Raw genomic sequence first — 24,307 nt, forward strand, 5'->3', positions numbered from 1 at the left:
GTCTTTTGACTCAATTTCCTCATCTGTACTTTTGACTCAATTTCCTCATCTGTAAAATGGAGATCATAGAATCTGTTTCAAAGAGGTACAAGGATTAAATGAACTAATATGTGTAAAGCTCTTAGAAAAGTGTCTGTCATCTGCTCATATATTTATATGAGGTGCCTCGTGCAGACTGGCTGTGGGCAGGAGGCCTCAGTTCCTCACCCCATAGGGTGATATGGCAGCTGACTTCTTCCAGGAGTGAGCTGAGAGATAGGAGGAAGTCGCAGTGCTTTTTATGACCTCATCTTCAACGTTTCAACTTCTGCAGCATTATGGTTTCAGCTATGTTTATGTTGATGTTTAAAATGACTGCATTAAAAAATACCTTCAGAGTTTCCAATCTTGGTATGTGTTTGTTGTATATGTATTCATCAAGAGTTCTTACAAAATTTAATTCTCTTATTTAAAAAAATAACCTCTTTATCTACCTGCATTTCATTATTGTATATGGTATAAGGGTCTAATTTTATTTTTCCTTAATAGCTAGATAAGTAGCCAAAATTAATTTAATGATCTTTCCTTTATACTGAATTGAATTTCTATCTTTATCATTAGCTGCTATAATGTATAAATTCCCCCAAATTTCAGTGGCTTAACACAATAAAAGATAATTACTTTTTCACCAGACTAATTTGATGTTTCTAGGTGGGCAGCTCTCCTCAGTGACCTCTTCCAACCAATGATTTGGAGACCCGTAGGTTTATTTTTGCGTATTTTTGAACTTTATATAAATGGACTAATATAGAATGTACTGTTTTGTGTAAGGTTTTTTTGCTTAACATGGAGATTCATTCATATTGTTACATTTATCAGTTTGTTCATTTGTATTATAAGTAGCATTCCCTTATGTCTATACCAAAATCTGTTTATCCATTCATGCGTTGAGTGACATTTGGGTTGTTTCAGTGTTTTGCTGTTCTATTTAAAGTGACTATGGACATTCATAGTCCAGTCTTTGTGTGGTTATATGTTTTTATTTCTCTTGAGCGAAATATTTAGGAGCGAAATTCTTAGGGCATAGGATAGGTATATGTTTAACTTTATAAGAAACTAAAAAACAGTTTTCCAAAGGAGTTCTACCATTTTATACTCCCATACTCAATGTATAATCCACAAATTGTTGTTCAATATCCTAACCAACATTTGGTCTTGTCAGTCTTTTTAATTTTAGCCATTTGAGTGAGTGTATAGTAGTATCTCTTGTTCTTTAAAAAAACAACAACAAATTTTACTGCAGGATGATACATATACAATGAAATGCATACATTTTTGGTCTACAGTTTAATGAATGCTGACAATATACACAACGCTATCAACACAATCAAAATATAAAGCATATTCATGACCCTAGCTGTTTCATTTGTGCTCCTTACCATTCATTACCTCCTCTCCTCTCCAAGCAACACACTAATTTGTTTTCACTCACTGTAGATTTGTCTTTCCAAGAGTTTTATATGAATGGAATCAAAGTATGTTCTTTTGTGTCTGGCTTCTTTTACTTTTGAAATTTGTCAGTGTTATTTTGTGCATTAGTAATCCATTCCTGTTTATTGCTGTGTAGTAGTATATTCTATGAATATACCACAATATGGTAGTCCATTTATTTGCTGATGAATATTTGGGTTGTTTCTAGTTTGGGTTATTGTAGATAAAACTGCTGTGAACATTTGTTTACAAGTCTCTGAACACCTGCTTCCATTTCCTTTGGGTAGATACCTGTAAGTAGAATATACTGCATCATTTAGCAAGTGTGTGTTTAACTTAACAAGAAACTTCTAAACTATTTTCCAAAGTAGTTTTACCATTTTTATTTCCATCATTGATGTTTCAAAGTTCCAGTTGCTTAACCTATGTGTCAACACTTTGGGTGTCAGTCTTAAATTTTAACCATTGTATCTTACTATTTTTTATTGTAATTTTTTTTCATTTCCTTGATGACTGATATTGAGCATCATTTTATGTATTTATTTGCCTTTTGAATATATTATTTGATGATATGTCTGTTAAAATATTTTTCCCATGTACTTTTTAAAACTTAAATGGACAATTTTCTTATTATTGAATTACAAGAATTCTTTATATGTTGTGAATACAAGACCTTTGTAGATATACTGCAAATATTTACTTCCAGTGTATGGTTTGTTGTTTCATTTTCTTAATAGTTTCTTTTGAAGAGCAGAGGGTTTTTTTTTCTTTTTAATTTTGAAAAAGTCCATCTTCTCATTTTTTCCCTATGGTTCATACATTTTGTTTCTTGTCTAAGAAATCTTTGTCTCCGTCAAATTTGCAATGGTCTTCTTTTATATTTATTAACAGAAGTTTTTAGTTTTAGCTTATACATGTGGTTCATTTTTCATCTCCAATTATTTTTTTGTATTGTATGAGGTATGATAAGACTGTTTTTTTTCCTTATGTGTATTGAGTTGTTCCAGTATCATTTGTTGAAAATTTTTTTCTTTATCCATTGAATTGCTTCATCCGTTGAATTACTTTGTTGAAAATCTGTTGGGTCATTCTGAATTTTCTTTTCTGTTCCTATCATCTGTCTGTCCATTGTTATGTCAATACCACATTGTGTTGATTTATGAGAATTTATAGGAAGTCATGAAATCAGTGTGAATCTTCAAACTTTATTCTCCTTTTCAAGATTGTTTTAGGTGTTCTTAGTCCTACATATTTTCATATAAAATTTATGATCACCTTGCTAATTTCTATTGTTAAAAATATTGCTGGAATTATCATCAGATTTGTGTTGACTCTAGAGATCTATTTGGGGAGAGTGGACATATTAACAATGACGAATTTTCTAATCCTTGACTATGACATATTTCTCCATTTATTAAGATTTTCTTTAATATCTCTCAGCAATACTTTGGAGATTTAGAAGTCTTGCACGAGTTTTGTTAAACTTATTTTTAAGTATCATACTTTTAAAAGTTATTTTTATTGATATATATTATATATTCACATACCAGGTAATCAACATATACAATCAGTGATTGACAGTATCATCATATAGCTGTGCATTTGTCATCACAATTGACTTTTTTCCCTTCTTTGTGAAAAATAACATATATATAAAAATGCAACAAATTTCGAAGCACACCGCAGCACTTAATTGTAGAACACATTTCAGAGTTTGGTTTGGGTTACAATTCCACAATTAGGTTTTTATTTCTAGCTACTCTTAGATACTAAAAGAAATATCAATTTAGTGATTCAGCAATTATACTCATTTGTCAAACCCTACCTTCTCTGTATACTCCACCATCACCTCTGATCTTTTTCCCACACTTTAAGAGTATTCGGGCTATGCCCATTCTAACTTTTTCATGTTGTAAGGGGCTGTTGATAATATGGGATAAGGGAATGGAACTAGTTGATGTTCTGGAGAGGTTGGCCCCTCTGCATATCAGACTTTTCTGGTCCAGGGAACCATCTGGAGGTTGTAGGTTTTTTGAAAGTTACCCTAGTGCATGGAAACTTCGTAGAGTCTTATATAATGAGTATTATACTTTTCAATGCTACTATAAATGGCATTGTTTTGAAACTGGAAAGTGCAAATTGCTCAAGTTTATTCTTTTTCAAGATTGTTTTGGCTATTCTGGGTCTCTTGCATTTCCATATGCATTTTAATATCTGCTTACCACTTTCTGCAAAAACTACATGGAATATTGTTATATTTACATGGAATATTGATATGACTTGCATTGAATCTATAGATCAAGATCAATTTGGGCAGTATTGCCATCTTAAGAATATCAAGTTTTCTGATCCATGTACACAAATACCTTTCTATTTATTTAGATGTTCTTAATTTCTTTCAACATGTACAAATCTTGCACTTATTTTATTACATTTATGCCTAAGTATTTTGTTCATTTTGATGCTATTATTAATGGAATTTTCTTAATTTCATTTTTAGATTTTTTCATTGGTGGTGTATAGAAATACAATTGATTTTTGTACATTGCTCTTTTTTAATTAGTTGTCTTAGTTTCCTAGGGCTGTCATATCAAGGGTACTACAAACCAAAGAGCTTAAAATAACAGATTTTAATCCACAGTTCTGAAGGGTAGAAGCCCCAAATCAATATATTGGAAGGGTCATGTGCCCCTGTGTCTTTCCTGACTTCTGGAGGTGCTCCTTCATTGATGGTATAACTCAATTTCTGCCTCAGTTTTCCCATGGCTGTCCTCTCTGTGTGTCTGTCTGTGTTTCCTCTCCTTTTTTTTTGCATGGGCAGGCACCGGGAATTGAACCCAGGTCTCCAGCATGACAGGCGAGAACTCTCCCTGCTGAGCCACCATGGCCCGCCCTCCTCTCCTTCTTATAGGATACCAGTCATATTGGATTAAGGGCCCACCCTATTCCAGTATGACCTCATTAAAAAAATTTTTATTAATAAAACCAATCAACATACAATATGAACATTCTTTTTTTATCACATAGTTGTGTATTCATCATCATGATCATTTCTTAGAATATTTTCATCAATTCAGTAAAAGAAATAAAAAGAAAAAGAATTCATACATACCATACCACTTACCCCTCACTTTCATTGATCACTAGCTTTTGAATCTACCAAATTTATTTTAGCATTTGTTCCCCCTATTGTTTATTTATTTTTAATCCATATGTTTTACTCATCTGTCCATAAGGTAAATAGAAGAAGCATCAGACACAAGGTTTTCATGATATATATACATATAAATGTACCAAATAAATATTTTTTGCTTTAGTCTCGCACATAAGTTAAAAATTTAAAATATTAATTACTATCTATTTTCAACACCCTGCAGTAATGACATACCTATGTTCTTCCTCATGCAAAAACATTTTTTAAATTTCTACATTTAGTCACTATCATTATACACTCTAGGCATTCCTAGATTATACCATCTCAGTCTTTATTTGTCTATCTTTCTTTCTGATTTCATTTGTGCCCCAGCCCTCCTCCCTCTATCATTCTCACATTCAGCTTCATTCAGTGTTTTAACATAATTATATTACAGTTAGGTAGTATTGTGCTATCCATTTCTGAGTTTTTACAATCAGTCCTGTTGCACAATCTGTATCTCTTCAGCTCCAATTACTCAATATCTTGCCCTATTTCTATCTCCTGATGGTCTCTGTTATGAATGAAATTCTCCAAGTTTGTTCACTAATGTCAGTTCATATCAGTGAGACCATACAGTATTTATCCTTTTGTTTCTGGCTAATCTCACTCAGCATAATGTCCTTAAGGTCCATCCATGTTGTTACATACTTCATAACTTTATCTGTGTTACAGCTGCATAATATTCCATCGTATGTATATACCACAGTTTGTTTAGCCACTCGTCTGTTGATGGACATTTTGGCTGTTTCCATCTCTTCACAATTGTAAATAATGCTGCTATGAACACTGGTGTGCAAATGTCCGTTTGTGTCCTTGCTCTCATGTAATCTGAGTAGATACCTAGCAATGGTATTGCTGGGTCATATGGCAATTCTGTATTTAACTTCCTGAGGAACTGCCAAATTGTGTTCCACAGTGGTTGTATCATTTGACATTCCCACCAACAATGGATAAATGTGCCTCTTTCTCCACGTCCTCTCCAGCACTTGTCGTTTTCTGTTTTATTGATAATGGCCATTCTGGTGGGTGTGAGATGATATCTCATTGTGGTTTTGATTTGCATTTCCCTAATAGCCAGGGAAGTTGAGCCTCTTTTCATGTGCCTTTTGGCTATTTGTATTTCTTCTTCTGAGAAGTGTCTGTTCAAGTCTTTTGCCCATTTTGTAATTGGGTTGCCTGTCTTTTTGTTGTTGAGTTGAACGATCTCTTTATATATTCTGCATACTAGAACTTTATCTGATATATCATTTCCAAATATTGTCTCCCACTGTGTAGGCTGTCTTTTTACATTCTTGACGAAGTTCTTTGATGTGCAAAAGTGTTTAATTTTGAGGAGTTCCTATTTCTTTCTTTCTTTCTTCAGTGCTCGTGCTTTGGGTGTAAGGTCTAGGAAACCACCTCCTATTGTAGCGCGAAAACCAGGAACGAGGCCGCAGGTCTCCAGGAACGTTCCGCGAAGTTAGTACAGGCTGAGACTAAGGATCTGTAGTTTTGGGAAGCAGGTTTTATTTGCTATGGCCATAGGGCTCAGCTGAATTGCCTCTGAAAGTCTGAGCCCCTGAGCCCCGAGCAAAAGGCAGCCTTAGATTTTATAGACTCTTTGACATGTTAAAGACAAGGTAAACAATTGGCTGATTTAAGTTGAGAATGGCCCAGAGCTGAACTGTTGAGGGGCCCCTACCCCAGAAATGTCTTCTCTTGCCTATGTGCATCTTCGCCAATTCCTGAAGGCTAGGGGAGGGGGTTTCTATCCCAGGAAATGTGCCTTATCTCACTTGCCTGCAAGGAGAGGGGGTTTGGGGATTTCCCACAGAGAGCACAGCTAAACCAGAAAGAGGGGAAGGCCTGCCTGCTACACTATTATAAGATTTATAAGATATTTCCCTAGTTTTCTTCTAACAGTTTTATCATCTTAGATCTAATGTTTAGGTCTTTGATCCATTTTGAGTTAATTTTTGTATGGAGTGTGAGATATGGATCCTCTTTCATTCTTTTGCATGTGGATATCCAGTTCTCTAGGCACCATTTATTGAAAAGATTGTTCTGTCCCAGGTGAGTTGGCTTGACTGCCTTATCAAAGATCAAATGTCCATAGACGTGAGGGTCCATATCTGAACACTCTATTCTATTCCATTGGTGAGTATATCTATCTTTATGCCAGTACCATACTGTTTTAACCACTGTAGCTTAATAATATGCCTTAAAGTCAGGTAGTGTGAGACCTCTGACTTCATTTTTTTTTTCTCAGGATACTTTTAGCTATTCGGGGTATCTTGCCCTTCCAGATAAATTTGGTTATTGGGTTTTCTAGTTCTGAAAAGTAAGTTTTTGGGATTTTAATTGGCATTGCATTGAATCTGTAAATCAATTTAGGTAGAATTGATGTCTTAACTATATCTAGTCTTCCAATCCATGAATACGGTATGCCCTTCCATTTATTTAGGATTTCTGTGATTTCTTTTAACAATTTCTTGTAGTTTTCTTTCTATAGGTTTTTGTCTCTTTAGTTAAATTTATTCCTAAGTATTTTATTCTTTTGATTGCAATTGTAAATGGAAATTTTTTATTGATTTCCCCTCAGATTGTTCATTACTAGTGAATAGAAACACTACAGAGTTTTGAGTGTTGGTCTAGTAACCTGCCACTTTGCTTTACTCATTTATTAGCTCTAGTAGTTTTGCTGTGGATTTTTTTGGGTTTTCGACATATAGTATCATATCATCTGCAAACAGTGAGAGTTTTACTTCTTCCTTTCCAATTTTGATGCCTTGTATTTCTTTTTCTTGTCTAATTGCTCTGGCTAGAACTTCCATCATAATATTGAATAAAAGTGGTGATAGTGCACATCCTTGTCTTGTTCCTGATCTTAGGGGGAAAGTTTTCAGTTTTTCCCCATTGAGGATGATGTTAGCTGTGGGTTTTTCATATATTCCCTTTATCATTTTTGAGGAAGTTCCCTTCTATTCCTATCCTTTGAAGTGTTTTCAACAAGAAAGGATGTTGAATTCTCTCAAATGCCTTTCTGCATCAATCGAGATGATCATGTGGTTTTCTGCTTTGATTTGTTGATATGGTGAATTACATTAATTGATTTTCTTATGTTGAACCATCCTTGCATACCTGGGATGAATCCTATTTGGTCACGGTGTATAATTCTTTTAATGTGCTGCTAGATTCAATTTGCTAGAATTTTGTTGAGGATTTTTGCATCTATATTCATTAGAGAGATTGGTCTGTCATTTTTTTTTTTTTGTAATATCTTTGTCTGGCTTTGGTATGAGGGTGCTGTTGGCTTTGTAGAATAAGTTAGGTAGCTTTTTCTCTTCTTCAATTTTTTTGAAGAGTTTGAGCAGGATTGGTATTAATTCTTTCTGGAATGTTTGGTAGAATTCACATGTGAAGCCATCTGGTCCTGGACTTTTATTTTGGGGGAGCTTCTTAATGACTGATTTAATCTCTTTATTTGTGATTGGTTTGTTGAGGTCGTCTATTTCTTCTTGAGTCAATGTTCGGTTGTTCATGCCATTCTAGAATGTTTTCCATTTCATCTACATTGTTGAATTTATTAGCATAAAGTTGTTCATAGTATCCTCTCATTACTTCCTTTATTTTTGTGGGGTCAGTGGTTATGTCTCCTCTTCCATATCTGATTTATTTATTTGCATCCTCTCTCTTCTTCTTCTTGTCAGTTTCCCTAAGGGTCCATCAATCTTATTGATTTTCTCATAGAACCAACTTCTGGCTCTGATGATTTTCTCAATTGTTTTCATGTTCTCAATGTCATTTATTTCTGCTCTAATCTTCATTATTTCTTTCCTTTTGCTTGCTTTGGGATTAGTTTGCTGTTCTTTCTGTAGTTCTTCCAAGTGGACAGTTAAGTCCTTCATTTTTGTCCTTTCTTCTTTTTTGATATAGGCATTTAGGGCAATAAATTTCCCTCTTAGCACTGCCTTTGCTGCATCCCATAAATTTTGATATGTTGTGTTTTCATTTTCAGTTGTCTCAAGATACTTACTGATTTCTTATGCAATTTCTTCCTTGACCTACTGGTTGTTTAACAGTGTGTTGTCAAGCCTCCATATATTTGTGAATTTTCTGGCACTCTGCCTATTATTGATTTCCTGCTTCATTCCTTTATGATCTGAGGAGATGTTTTGTATGATTTCAATCTTTTTAAATTTATCAAGACTTGCTTAGTGACCCAGCTTATGGTCTATCCTTGAGAATGATCCATGAGAACTTGAGAAAAAGGTGTATCCTGCTGTTGTGGAGTGTAATGTTCTATAAATGTCTATTAAGTCTAGCTCATTTATTGTATTATTCAAATTCTCTGTTTCTTTATTGATCCTCTGTCTAGATGTTCTGTCCATTGATGAGAGTGGGGAATTGAAGTCTCCAATTATTATGGTCGATGTGTCTATTTCTCTTCAGTGTTTGAAGTGTTTGCCATATGTATTTTGGAGCATTCTGGCTCGGTGCATAAATATTTATGATTGTTATGTCTTCTTGTTGAATTGTTCCTTTTATTAATAGATAGTGTCCTTCTTTGTCTCTTTTAACTGTTTTACATTTGAAGTCTAATTTGTTGGATATTAGTATAGCTACTCCTGCTCATTTCTGATTGTGGTTTGCATGAAATATCTTTTCCCTTTCACTTTCAACCTATGTTTATCTTTGGGTCTAAGATGTGTTTCCTGTAGACAGCATATAGATGGGTCCTGTTTTTTAATCCATTCTGTCAGTCTATGTCTTTTGATTGGGGAGTTTATCCATTAACATTTAGTGTTATCACTGCATGGGTAGTACTTTCTTCTACTATTTTGCCTTCTGGATTTTATGTGTCATATCTAATTTTACTTCTTTTTACCTTTACTCATAGTCTTCCTTTCTACACTCTTCTCCACACCTCTCTTTCCTGTCTTTTCATATCTGCCTCTAGTGCTTCCTTTAGTGTTTCTTGCAGAGACAGTCTCTTGGTCACAGATTCTCTCAGTGATTTTTTTGTCTGAAAATGTTTTAATTTCCCCCTCATTTTTGAAGGACATTTTTGCTGGATATAGAATTCTTGATTGACAGTTTTTCTCTTTTAGTAACTTAAATATACCATCCCACTGTCTTCTTGCCTCCATGGTTTCTGCTGAGAAATCTATGCATAGGCTTATTGGGGGCTTTCTTTATATGTGATGGATTGCTTTTCTCTTGCTGCCTTCAAGTTTCTCTCTTTTTCTTTGATGTCTGACATTCTGATTAGTAAGTGTCTTGTAGTATGTCTATTTGGATCTATTCTGTGTGGATATGCTGTACTTCTTGTATCTGTAATTTTAAGTCTTTCATAAGAGTTGGGAAGTTTTCAGTGATGATTTCTTCCATTAGTTTTTCTCCTTTTCCCTTGTCGTCTCCTTCTGGGACACCCACAACACGTATATTTGCGTGCTTCATGTTGTCATTCAATTCCCTGAGTCTCTGCTCATATTTTCCCATTATTTTCCTTGTATTTTCTTTTGCTTGTTGGATTTCAGATGTTCTGTCCTCCAGTTCACTAATCCTATCTTCTGCCTCTTGAAATCTGACATTGTAGGTTTCCATTGTTTTTTCATCTCTTTAATGTGCCTTTCATTCTCATAAGTTCTGTGACTTGTTTTTTCAGACTTTTGAGTTCTTCTTTTTTGCTCATTCCTTGCCTTCTTTATATCCTCCCTCAATTCATTGATTTGATTTTTGATGAGGTTTTCCATGTCTGTTAGAACATTCTGAATTAATTGTTTCCACTCCTGTATCTCATCTGAATTGTTGGTTTGTTCCTTTGACTGGGCCATATATTCAATTTTCCTTGTGTGATTTGTTATTTTTTGCTGGCATCTAGGCATTTAATTACCTTCATTAGTTTATTCTGGAGATTGTTTTCACTTCTTTTACCTAGGGTTTCCTTGCTGGATGACTTTGTTGTCTATCTGTTCTTTGACATTCACTTCAGCTTATTCTGGACCAGTAGCTTAGTTTTGTTTAACAGAGCAGAATTTTTCAGTTCTTATTTTCTTGTTTCTTACCCTGCCTGTGTGGTGCCTTTTCCTTTCCCACCCTTAGGAGGGTCTATCTAGGTGTTATAGACCTCAGCCAGATTTTCCCAGACCAAACTGGCCTCCTATCAGGAGGAATGTGTCACCTGCATCAGTTTTACTTGAGGGTGAGACCCAGCAGGTTGAAAGACTTTCCTATGAAGTCTCTGGACTCTGTGTTTTTCCTATCCTTCCCAGTATATGGTGCTTGTCTGCCTGTGGGTCCCACCAGCATAAGGTGATGTGATACTTTTAACTTCAGCAGACTCTCCCTGCTGGGGGCATGGTGGAGACAGAGGAGAGGTTGTAGGCTGGCTTTAATTGCTTCAAATTTCCAAACCCTGGGGTCTGAATTCCTTGAGGGAGGGACTCCCTGCTGGGGAAGGCATAGGCTCCAGACAAGCTCTCCAACAAGCTTGTTCTGCCTATGCCTGGGGCAGTTGCAGCCTGAGAAGCCCTGAAGCTGTGTCCACAGGTAGTCCAGCCATTGAAGAAACACAGCTACATACACACAAAAAAGAGAAAAATCCTTCTCAGAGCAGGACCTCCATTCGTCAGGTTTGCCAATCAAGAGCATAAGTTGGTATGTTGCTTTGTGTACCTTCAGATCCTATGTGCCCCCTCCTTTGCTCCAGAGCCCAGATCCTTATGAGTATTATGTGCTACCTGATCCAAAAGACCTGTTTCTTTTTTTCTTTTTTCTTTTTCTATCAGCCCTGCCCCTTTGGTGCTGGGGCAAAAATCAGCAACCTTCACTTTGACCAGGTTCAGCTGAGCTGGGGCCTATTTTTAGTAGTCAGAATTTGTGAATTAATTCCACAATTGAAGTTTAGTTGCACTCAGCCCCTGCTGCTGGTTAAGTCCCTTTCCTTTCCCCTCTGGGAAGCAGCCTATGGGGGAGGGGTTCTGGCCACTGCAGCTTTGGGATCTTACAGTTCTGGGGGGGCTAGCAGCTGGTCTAGCTGGTCCAGACTAGGGTACGCTGTGTGGCCGGTCACTGACGTGGCCCCAGGAGTTGTTCTGTACTGTTCCTGGCTATTTAGTAGCTGTTCTGGGGGATGAACTAAATCCCACACCTTGCTAAGCTGCCATCTTGGCACTCTCCTGCAAATGCTTTTTTAGTCACTGTTCAAATCCTTCTGGGATTTATCAAGGCATCAATCTGGACAAACCTACAAAATGTCATGCCCTACTTAAGGTTCCATGTACTTATGATGTTCAATTAAGCTGTCCACATAAATTATATTGGGAAATGCACTAGTCAAAATATAAATTATGTACCAAATAAATATTTTTTGCTTTAGTTTCACACGTAAGTTAAAGTTTTAAAATATTAACTGCCATCTATTTTCAACATCCTGCATTATTGACATTCCTTTGTTCTTCCTCATGCAAAACATTTTTAAATTTGTACATTTAGTCACTATCATTATACATCTAAGCATTCCTAGATTATACCATCTCCATTTTTTGTATATCTTTCATTCTGATTTCATTTGTGCCCTCAGGCCTCCTCCCTCTATCATTCTCACATTCAGCTACATTCAGTGTTCTAACATTATTGTATTCAATTAGGTAGTATTGGGCTATCCATTTCTGAATTTTTACAATCAGTCCCGCTGCACAATCTGTATCCCTTCAGTTCCAATTACCCAATATCTACCCTATCTCCTGATGACCTCTGTTCTAAACGGAAATTATCCAAGTTCATTCATTAATGTTAGTTCATATCAGTGAGACTATTCAGTATTTATCCTTTTGTTTCTGGCTAATCTCACTCAGCATAATGTCCTTAAGGTCCATCCATGTTGTGACATACTTCATAACTTTATTCTGTGTTACAGCTGTGTAATATTCCATCTTATGTATATACCACCGCTTGTTTAGTCACTCGTCTGTTGATGGACATTTGGGCTGTTTCCATCTCTTGGCAATTGTGAATAAAGCTGCTATAAACATTGGTGTGCAAATGTCTGTTGGGGCTTTGCCCTCATGTCCTCTCAGGTATCACCTCATTTTAACCTGCTAACTCCATCTGTAATGACCCTGTTTCCAAATAAGTTCACATTCTGAGATTTTGAGGGTTAGGACTTCAATATGTTCTTTTTTTTAATTTATGTATGTGGTCCGGCAATTGAACCCAGGTCTCCTGTATGGAAGGTAAGCATTCTACCACTGAACTACTACCCATGTACCATAACATATGTTTTAGGGAGCTATAATTAACCCATAAAATTAGCCCTATTAGCTTTTTGTGTAGATTCCTTTGCATTTCTATTATAGAAGCTCATATCATCTACAAATATAGTTTCACTTTTTCCTTTTCAATTTGAATGTTTTTTGTTTCTTTATCTTGCTTAATTGCCCTGAATAGAACTTCCAGAATAATATTGAATAAAGTGGCAAGAGTGACTATCCTTATCCTCTTCTTGATTTTAGGGGGAAATGTAAGGCAAGAGTGGAGTTTAATTAAAATTAAGTTGCTTTATGATTTATTATTTAATTTTTTAATAAGAAAAGTTGTACTTTTATAGAAGTAATAGATACAATAGAGTACCATATACCACCTTATTACTAGCCCTGTATTAGTGTGGTATGTTTGTTACAATTCATGAAAGAACATTTTTATAATTGTACTATTAATTATAGCCCATGGTTTCTATTAGGGTTCACTGTGTTGTATAGTCCTATGCTTTATGTTTTATGTTTTTATACATTTTTATTCTAGAAACATGTATACAACCTAAAATCTCTCTTCTTTTACTAAATATTCAAATATATAATTCATACTGTTAATTATGCTCACAATGTTGTCCTACCATCACCACCTTCCAGTACCAAAACTTTTCCATCAACCCAAATAGAAACTTGTTACAAATTAAGCTTTAACTCCCCATTCCCTACCCTAACCCTGGACTCAGGTAACCTATAGTCAAGTTTCTGGACTCATGAATTTGCTTATTCAAATTATTTTATTATTGTGAGATCATGGAATATTTGTCTTTTTATGCCTGGCTTATTTCACTCAACATGATGTCTCTAGGGTTCATCCATGTTGACACATGTATCCAAACTTCATTCCTTCTTACAGCTAATATTCCATTGTATATATTTACCACATTTTGTTTATCTATTCATCAATTGATGGACAGTTTGGGTTGCTTCCATCTTTTGGCAGTTGTGAATAATGCCACTATGAGCATGGATATGCAAATATCTATGACAGTCCCTGCTGTCAGTACTTTTGGGTATGTAATTAGAAGTGGATTGCTAGGTATATGATAATTCTAACTTTCTGAAGCACTGCCAAATGAATTTCCACAATAGCTGCACCTTTTACATTCCCACCAATAATGAGTGTTCCCTTTATCTACATCCTCTCAAACACATGTAATTTTCCAGGGTTTTTTTTTTTTTTTTTGATAGGAGCTATTCTAGTGGGTATGAAATGGTATACCATTATAGTTTTGATTTGCAAATATGCTTTTTGGCCATTTGTATATCTTCTTGGAATGGTGTATATTCAAGTCTTTTCCCTATTTTTTAATTGGGTTGTTTGTCTTTTTATTGTTGAGTTGTAAGATTTCTTTATATATTCTGGATATGAAAGCCTTATTGGATATGTGGCTTCCAAATATTTTTTTCCCATTGTGAAGGATGTCTTTTTCTTTTCATAATAAAGTCCTTTGATGCCCAAAAGTCTTTAATTTTGATGAGGTCCCATTTACCTATTTTTTCCTTTTATTGTTTGTGCATTGGGTATAAAGACTAAGAAACAATTGCCTAACACAAGTTCCTGAAGATACTTTCTTTTCATTTCTTCTAGGAGTTTTATAGTTTTGGTTTTTATATTCAGGTCTTTGATCCATTTTCAGGTTTTTTTTTTTTTTTTTTTTTTGCCTACGATGTTAGTAGGGGTCCACCTTCATTCTTTTGCATATGGACATTCAGTTTTCCCAGCACTATTTGTTGAAGAGATTATTCTTTACTGTTGAGTGGACTTGACATCCTTGTCAAAAATCAATTGTCTGTAAATGTGAGCATTGATTTCTGAACTCAATTTGATTCCATTAGTCTCTGTCTGTCTTTGGGCCAGTGCTGTGCTGTTTTTATTACTGTACCTTAATAATAAGTTTTAATATTGGAGAGTGTGAGTCCTCTAACTTCATTCTTCTTTTATAAAATAGCTTTGGCTATTCTGGACCCCGTACCCTTTCATATAAGTTTGATGTTTGGATTTTCCATTTTTACAAAGAAAGCTGTTAGAATTTTGGTTGGGATTGCATTGAATCTGTAAATCAATTTGGGTAGAATTCTACTCATGGAGTAGAAGACTAATGATATTTAGTCTTCTACTCCATGAACATGGAATGCCCTTCCATTTATTTAGGTCTTCTTTGATTTCTTTTGGCAATGCTTTGTAGTTTCCTGTGTACAAATGCTTTACATCATTGGTTAGATTTATTCCTAGATATTTGGTTCTTTTAGTTGCTATTGTAAGTGGATTTTTTTCTTGAATTCTTCAGATTATTAGTAGTGCATAGAAACACTATGATTTTTGCATGTTGACCTTGTACTCTGCAACTTTGCTGAATTCATTCATTGGCTCTAGAGGCTTTGTGGTGAATTTTTCCGGATTTTCCTTACATAGGATCATGTTGTCTGCAAATATGGAAAGTCACACTTATGCCTTTTCAATTTGGATGCTTTTTATTTCTTTCTCTTGCCTAGTTACTCTAACTAGATCTTCCAGTACAGTATTGCATTACAGAAGTGACAGTGGGCATCCTTGTCTTGTCCCTGATCTTAAATGGAAAGTTTTCATCTTTCACTGTTGAATATGATGTTAGCTGTGGGTTTTCATAGATGACCCTTATCATGTTGAGGTAGTTCCTGCAATTCCTAGTTTTCTGAGTTTTTTTTAAATCAAGAAGAGGTCCTTGATTTTTTCAAATGCCTTTTTTGTATCAATTGATATGATCATGTGGTTTTTTGTAACCTTTGTTTTGTTAATGTAGTGTATTATATCAATTGATGTTCTTATTTTGAACTGTGTTTGCATACCTGGAGTAAATCCCACTTGATCTTTGTATAATTCTTTTGAGGTGCTGTTGGATTTGTTTGCTAGTATTTTATTGAGGATTTTTGTATCTATTTTCATAAGGGATATTGGTCTGTAGTTTTCTTTTCTTATGCATCTTTATCTGGCTTTGGTAACGAGGGTGGTATTGGTGTTATAGAATGAGTCGGGAAGTGTTTCCTCTTCTTCAAATTTTTATAAAACTTCAGTGGCATTGATGTTAAGTTATCCTGGAGTGTTTGATAAAATTCACCCGTAAAGTCTTCTTGTTCTATGCTTTTATTTGTTGGTAGGTTTTTGATTACTGATTCAATTTCTATAGTTATTGGTTTGTTGAGATCTTCTATTTCTTCATGAGTCAGTGTAGGTAGTTTGTGTGATTCTAGGAATTTGTCCTTTTCATCTAGTTTATCTACTATGTTGGAGTACAGTTGTCATAGTATCCACTTACATTATTCCATTTTATTTCTGTGGGGTCAGTAGTAATGTCCCCCTTTGCATTTCTGATTTTAGTTATTTGTGCCCTTGTTCTCTTTTTCTTAGTCAATCTAGCTTAATATTGTCCATTTTATTGATCTTTTAAAACCAACCTTTGGTTTTATTGATTCTATTTTTTTTTAAATTTTCTATTTCATTTATCTTTACTCTAATCCTTGTTATTTCCTTCCTTCTGTTCAATTTGGGTTTAGTTCTTTTTGTAGATTCTTTAGTTCTGAGGTTAGATCTCTGAATTGAGATCTTTGTTCTTTTTTATGTAAGTGTTTATAGCTATAAATTTCCTCTTTGGTACTGCCTTTCCTGCATCTCATAAGTTAGGGTATGTTTTATTTACATTTTCATTCACTTCTAGATATTCCCTTATTTTCCTTGCAATTTCTTCTTTGACCCAGTGGTTGTTTAAGTGTATGTTTCATAATTTCCACATGTTTTTGACTTTTCCTTTTGTTGTTGAATTCTATTTTCACTCCACTGTAGTCAGGTAAGGTACATTGTATGATTTCAATATTTTTGAATTTATTAAGACTTGTTTTGTGACCTAAGATATGTTCTATCTTGGAGAATGACCCATGTGACTAGAGAAGAATGTGCATACTGCTGCTTTTGGGTGAGGTGTTCTATATATGTCTGTTAGGTCTTGCTAGTTGAGAGTATCATTAATGTCTTCTATTCCCTTACTGATGTTCTTTGTAGAGGTTCTATGCATTGTTGAAAGTGTGATATTGAAATATACTCTTAATGTAGAACTGTCTATTTCTCCCTTTACATCTGTCAATATTTGCTTCATATATTTTGGGAGGCTCTGCAGTTAAGTGCACATATATATAGTCTTAAAATTTTATTTATTTATCTTAATTGACAAGCCAAAACAACATACAAACATGAACATTCTTAACATACAAAAATTCCATACATGGTATACAATCAATGGCTCACAATATCATCACATAGTAGTATATTCATTACCATGATCATTTTTTAGAACATTTGCATCACTCCAGAAAAAGAAAGAAAAAGAAAAAAGAAAAAACCTCATACATACCATACCCCTTACCCCCTCTCTGATTTATCACTAATATTTCCATCTACCCAATATATTTTAACCTTTGTTCTCCCTATTTTTTTCTATATCCCTTACCACTCCCTTTCATTGATCACTAGATTTCAATCTACTCAATTTGTTTTAACATTTGTTCCCCCCATTATTTGTTTATTTTTAATTCATATTTTTTACTCATCAGTCCATACCATAGACAAAAGGAGCATCAGACTCATGGTTTTCACAATCACATAGTCACATTGCAAAGCTGTATCATTATACATTCCTCTTCAAGAAACATGGCTACTGGAACAGAGCTCTACAGTTTCAGGCACTTCCCTCTAGCCTCTCTAATACACCTTAAACTAAAAAGGGGATATCTATATAATGTGTAAGAATAACCTCCAGGATAACCTTGTGACTCTGTTTGAAATCTCTCGACCACTGACATTTATTTTGTCTCATTTGTCTCCTCCCCCATTTGGTCGAGAAGGTTTTCTCAATCCCTTGATACTGAGTCTCAGCTCATTCTAGGATTTCGGTCCCACATTGCCAGGGAGGTTGACACCCCTGGGAGTTATGTCCCATGTAGAAAGAGGGAGGGCAATGAGTTTGCTTGCTGTGTTGGTTGAGAGAGAGGTCACATCTGAGCAACAAAACAAGTTCTCTTGGGGGTGACTCTTAGGCCTAATTTTAAGTAGGCTCAGCCTATCCTTTGCAGAGATATGAAACAAACCTCAAGATTGAGGGTTCAGCCTATTGATTCAGTTGTCCTCACTGTTTGCAAGAATATTAGAAATTCTCTAAATGGGGAAGTTGAATTTTCCCCCTTTCTTGCCCTTCCCCCAAGGGGACTTTGCAAATACTTCTTTATTCACTGTACAAATCACTCTGGGATTTCTCAGGGCATCATACTGGACAAACCTACAAAATCTCATGCCCTATTCAAGGTTCTATGTACTTATGGTATTCAATTAACCTGTCCACATAAGTTATATTAGGAAATGCATTGGTCAAAATGTAAATTTTGTACCAAATGAACATTTTTTTTGCTTTAGTTTCACACAGAAGTTGAAATTTTAAAGTATGAATTACCATCTGTATTATTATAAATATTAACCTGCAATATTTACATTCCTTTGTTCTTCCTCATACAAAAACATTGTTTTATTTATACACTTAGTCACTAGGCATTCCTAGATTATACCATCTCAGTTTTTATCATCTATCTTTCCTTCTGGTTTCATATGTGCCCCCAGCCCTCCTCTCTCTATCATTCTCACATTCAGCTTCCTTCAGTGTACTTACATTATTGAAGTGCATATATATTTTTAATTGTTATGTCTTGTTGAATGACCCTTTTGTCAGTATACAATAACCTTCTTTCCCCCTATAACTGTCTTTGATTTAAAGTCTGTATTATCTGATATAGCTGCCCCAGCATTTTTGTGATCACTACTTACATGGTATATTTTTTCCAACCTTTCACTTTCAATCCATTTATGTCTCTGAATTTAAGGTAAGTCTCTTTTAAATGGCATATAGTTGGGTCATACTTTTTATCTGTTCTGCCAATGCAGAAAGTTTAATCCATTGTATTTAAGTAATTTCTGATAAATTATGACTTTCTTCTGTCCTTTTGCTATTTGACCTTTGTGAGTCTTATGACTTTTTTGATTCTTAATTCTTCCTTTAATACCTACTTCCATTATTTTTATTTTTTTGTATTGTGCCATTTTGTATTGTATTTTTTGTATTGTGGCATTCTCATTTCTTTCTGAATATATTTTTCATTCATTTTCTTTGTGGTTACCATGGGGTTAAAATTTAGCATCCAAATATTTAGCAATCATATTGGACTTGATACCAACTTATTTTCAATAACATGCAATACACTGTTCCTATATCCTTCTGTCTCCCATCTTTTCTGTACTTGTTACAAATTATATTTTTGTACATTGTAAATCCAAAACCATAGATTTATCATTACATTTCAGTCACTTGCATTTTAGGACCTGTAAGAAATGAGAAGTAGAATTATATACCAAAAAAAAAAGCAATACAATATACTGACATACATAATTACCTATATGGTTATGTTTACTAGAGATCTTTATTTCTTCATGCCACTTTGATACACTGTCTATTGTCTTTTTCTTTCAGTCTGAAACATCCCCTTTAGCATTGCCTGTAGGGTAGATCTAATGGTAATGAACTCCTTTGGCTTTGTTTGTCTGGAATGTCTTATTCTGTCCCTCAGTTTTGAAAGAAAGTCTTGCTGGATTTAAAATTCTTGGCAATTGTTTTCTTTAGACACTTTAAATATTTCAAATCACTGTTTTCTTGTCTCTGTGATTTCTGATGAGAAATTGGAACTTGATCTTATTAGTATCCCTTGTACATAACTTATTGCTTTTCTCTTGCATATTTCAGTACTCTCTTCTTGACCTTGACATTGGACACCTTGATTACTATGTGTCTGTGTGCCGTTCTCTTTTAGTTTATCCTTTCTTGGGGGCTGGCATTGGGCTTCTTGAATGTGTGTATTCATGTTCTTCACTAAATTTGGGAAGTTTTCTGCCATTATTTCTTTGAAAATTACTTCTGTCCCTTTTTCTTTTTCTTCTCTTTCTGGGACTCTCATAATACCTATATGGGTATATTTGATGGTGTCTCAAAATAGGTATTATGAGAGTCCTTGAAAGAGAAGAAAAAAAAAACGGCAGAAGTAATGTTCAAAGAAATAATGGCAGGGCTCTGTTTGTTGTCTTTTATTCTTTTTTCTCTCTGCTTCATAATATGAATAATTTACATTTTCTAGTTCTCAAGATCACTAGTTCATTTCTTTCTGCCACATGTGATCTGCTATGTTGAAGCAGTCTAGGGACCTTTTCCTCTCAGTTATTGTGTTATTCAACTCCAGTATTCCTGTCTAATTTCTAGTGCAAATCTGAAAGAGATTCTCATATTGTTCCATTGTTTTCTTCATATCCTTCAGTTCTTTCCATGTTTTCCTTTATCTGCTTGAACTAATTGATGATAATTTTTCTATGTCCTTTTCCTGTATGTCAAAAGTGTATTCCTCCTTAATGATGATTTATGAATTTTGATGTTGTTCCTTTGGATAGGCCATCAGTTTTTGTTTTTTCTTTGCTTAGTCCCTCACATCTCCATTCTTTAACATTGTATCCAGCTGTGATATGATGGAGATTTTCTTGAATGTCAGGAGCTAATCAAAACAAACCAAAGCAAAAAGCATCTTTCAAATTGTCAAATTTCAAAAGTCAAATTGTCTCGACTTTTGCTGGTAGTCTCCAGAGCTTGGATCTCCTATCAAGAATATCAGCCTGAAGCAAATGGGTTGCTAGGGATTCTCTCTGTCTTATCTGATCCTTCATGGAGCTAGAGCCTTGGCCCATGCTTCTATTCCCAGGCTTGCACTTGGCAGAGGCCTTAGGAATTTCCTGATTACAGTGTACAGGAATTCATATGCATGCCCTCTCCACTCCCTTTGAAATAGACCTCCGGGGAATCCTTTTTCCCAGGCCACCTCAACTTAATTGTGTCTCATACTGTCTCAGTTGTCAGCAAGGTGCTTTTCTGAGAATGTGAGCCTGATCTAAGTTCCCTGGCTTGGTCTCTCAGACTTCCACCCGATACATCGGCACTGACATACATGAACCCCAGTTTGTGCACAGGGGCCACTTTGCTTTCTCTGGAACAGAACCCCAGGCCCACAAAGGAAACACAAACTGACTCTACCATATGTTGTAGAGGGGGTGAAGGAGGGGCCAGCAAGTGCCCCCAGAATTTCCTTTATGGCTTCTGAAGCTACGTTTTCTTGATTTATCACTTGTCTAGTTAAGGTTTTAATTGTATCTGTAGTTTTGAGGAAGGTTACTGTCTTAAAGCTTTTTCTGCTGCCTTCCCTGTAGGGTGTTGGACCAATGGCTGCCCTCAGAGCCAAATCCCAGTGATCTGAATTAGTTCATCAAAAGTGAAGATCTGCCACCATATCATCCTCCTGCCCCCCCCAGAGTTTGAAGACCTACATCTTTATGTCCCACCCTGGCCTGAGCAAGCTGTGCCTAGAGTTCGTGTTCCAGCCCCCACTCCTGGCTACAATAAGGCCGGGGAAGAGAGATGGTAGCCACTGCATGCAAGGTGCAACTCACCTGTTTTTGTCACAGTTTACCAGCCTCTTTCTCTCACTTCTCCCTGGATGCTATACTGTGTTCCACTAAATTCCTGAGTTTCACAGTAGTTGATTTTGACAGTTCCTACCAGGTCGATTGATAATTCCGGACACTTACTACTCAACCATCTTCCTTTAATCTGATTAATTCTTCACAGCTGTGTTTGATTAATATACCCATATCATAAAGGTTTGGTGGATAATCCCAAAGTCAGCTATAGTTTGGAAATAAAGTAGTGCCAAAGCCTTGTGCACAGTGTAAAGGGTAATTGTAAAGTCAGGATTAGACAAATTCTCTCCTCTCTCTTCTTTCCTTTCTTTCTCTGTTTGATTTTACATAGCCTCATCTCTATTTCTCTCTACTTGTCTCTGTTTAGTCTATTCTCTTTTAGACCAACTTCCTCTTTTAACTCACATTTTGCTATCTCCCATAATCTCAGTATTTAAGCTCCTCTCTCTTGCCATTGCCTGACTTTTTTTCTTTCGTATATATTTAAAGAGTGATTTAAGTTAGTATAGAAATAACATTATCATAAAACAATATTGGCTTTATCTACAATAAGAAACTACTTCTGGCCCTGCCTCTGTATGAGCTTTTAGCACTAGATGCAGCTATCACTTGGCAATATCTACTTTGTCTTTTCAGATTCTCCAGAGAGGATCATGTAGTTATCGCTCAGTCAATGGATTGACTTTCCTTAGTCAAGTGTCCAATTTGGCTTAATTATCTTGAGTTGGGGTTGTGAGTATAGTGAAGTCATGAGGCAATAATAAGACCACTGTGGCTGCACACAGCATGTTCTGAGAAGAGATAGCTGTGGGTGGGGGTGTGAAGGCATGCCCTCCAAAGTTCATTTTCTAAACCCTATTTTGGATTTGATTCAAATTTAGAAGAATTTTCAAGTGTAAATATACAATATCATTTGAAATTGAAAAGCATGACTTATTTGTTGATAATTACAATTTCAAGGAAATTATAATTGAATTCTGCAAATACCTCATATTGGTCAGAAGGGCTTTGTGCATAGACCTGGGGCAGGTCAAACCTATCCCACTGATAAACAAAAATGCAAAGCACATGAATTCTTAAGAGTTGTATTTGATTGACGTATCCCTAAGGATTTGATGAATAATTCTAAGGTCATCTATGGCCTGGAACTGATTGGAGTTCTAGCATCTCTTTTGACAAAGGGCCTAAAGCAGGTAAGAGAGGGGAAATTAGCTACCATCCCTGAAACATACCAAGGACATCTTTAGAAGAAGTTTCTTATTGTAGATAAAGCCAAAATTGTTTTATGATAATGTTATTTCTATACTAACTTAAACCACTCTTTAAAATAAACGAAAGAAAAAAAGTCAGGCATCTCTTTGACTCTGGATAAAGACTGAAAGATTAGGGTAATCCTAAATCCCCTTATTAACAAAACTAATTTTTATTAACATGTTACTGTTGGCTTAGGGAAATCTGCTGTTTTTTAAAGTGCCACAAAGTAATTACTCTTTTTCACAGATTGAGGAGTAAAGATCAGGCTAAGGAAAATTAAAGGAGTGAGACAGTGTCAGTTTTGTTAATCCTTTTTAAAAAACTGTCTCTTTTCTTCCTTGCTTATTATCATTATCCAGTTCTTTATTTTGTGAGGTAACATATCAACTTTGTATAATGATTAAAAAGATAAAAAAGCTTAGAAAAGCTTTTATAACATTCAGATATTTTAATGTATTACCCCAGTTTATCCGTTTTTTCTTTCAAAGACAAGCCTTCTTATTACAAAGGAAAATGGTAACATGAAGAACTGTGGTTGAAACTTGTTGTTTATTACTACTACATAAAACGACAAGCATTTCTTAAAACGTAAGAAATGCACTCAAGGATAGTGCTTTGGAGGCACTGTCTCTGTACAGAAAGCCTACAAGCAAAGTGTATTTGGGGCTAACAATTAGTGATGCAGGAATTTTCCAAAGTGGTGAGACGTGTATTTAGTATTTACTTTGTCCTGAGGGAAGATTCTTTAGTTGTTTTGTTTCTGCTTCCCTTGAAAATATAGCTCCCTCTCTGACATTGTTTTAAAGGTCATTAAGACCAAGTTGCTCCAGGCCATCTTCCATGTTCATGCAGATTCTTGGCTATTTGGTTTGTTTGTTCGAAAGGAGATTATGTTCTCTGATCTAGAGCTGACTTTGAAAAGGAGATTAATCACATAAGTGAAAATAGTCAATAATACTCATTGGCTAAATCCGACATATTGTTGGTTTCACTACTAGTAAGACTGGCTCTAAGACCCCAAATCAAGGGCAGATATGCTCAAGGGAGAGTTCCTGATTCTCGTTTGCATGTGTGTGTGTGTGTGTGTGTGTGTCTTTATTTGTATTCTGAGAAGCAGACTCAGAAAAATGCATAATGCAGAAAAAGCTGCAAATTCAGAATTTTGTTTATAGCAACCTACAGTGGATCTATATAATCAAAACATGCTGAATTAAATCAGTTTGTAATGCAAGATGAATGGTACAGCCATTTGGGAGATGTTGACAGTTTCTTAAAAGGTTAAACTTGCACCTACCATACAATCTAGCCATTTCACTCCTAAATCTACCCAAAAGAAATGAAAACATTTGCTTACACAGAGACTTGTGCATGAATGTTCACAAAAGCTTTATTTACAATGATCCCTAACTAGTAGCAATTGAATGTCTGGTGAGGTGATCAGCTAACTGGTGAGTGGATCAACAAAATGTGGCATACATTCAATAGCAGATTACTCAGCAACAAATAAGA

General features: G+C 35.3%; 1 long non-coding RNA gene across 1 annotated transcript in view; it reads left to right on the forward strand.

Annotated features, from left to right (window-relative positions):
- The first annotated feature begins 337 nt into the window (after positions 1 to 337).
- The window catches only part of LOC143690147 (uncharacterized), a 115,304-nt gene continuing 91,334 nt past the window's right edge, over positions 338 to 24,307 (forward strand). Inside the window, exons 1-2 of the long non-coding RNA XR_013179011.1 lie at positions 338 to 390; positions 21,275 to 21,503. This is a non-coding gene — a long non-coding RNA (uncharacterized LOC143690147). The remainder of the gene's footprint in view (positions 391 to 21,274; positions 21,504 to 24,307) is intronic.

The sequence above is a fragment of the Tamandua tetradactyla genome, chromosome 7, assembly GCF_023851605.1.
Source record: "Tamandua tetradactyla isolate mTamTet1 chromosome 7, mTamTet1.pri, whole genome shotgun sequence".
NCBI classification, from domain to species: Eukaryota; Metazoa; Chordata; class Mammalia; order Pilosa; family Myrmecophagidae; genus Tamandua; species Tamandua tetradactyla.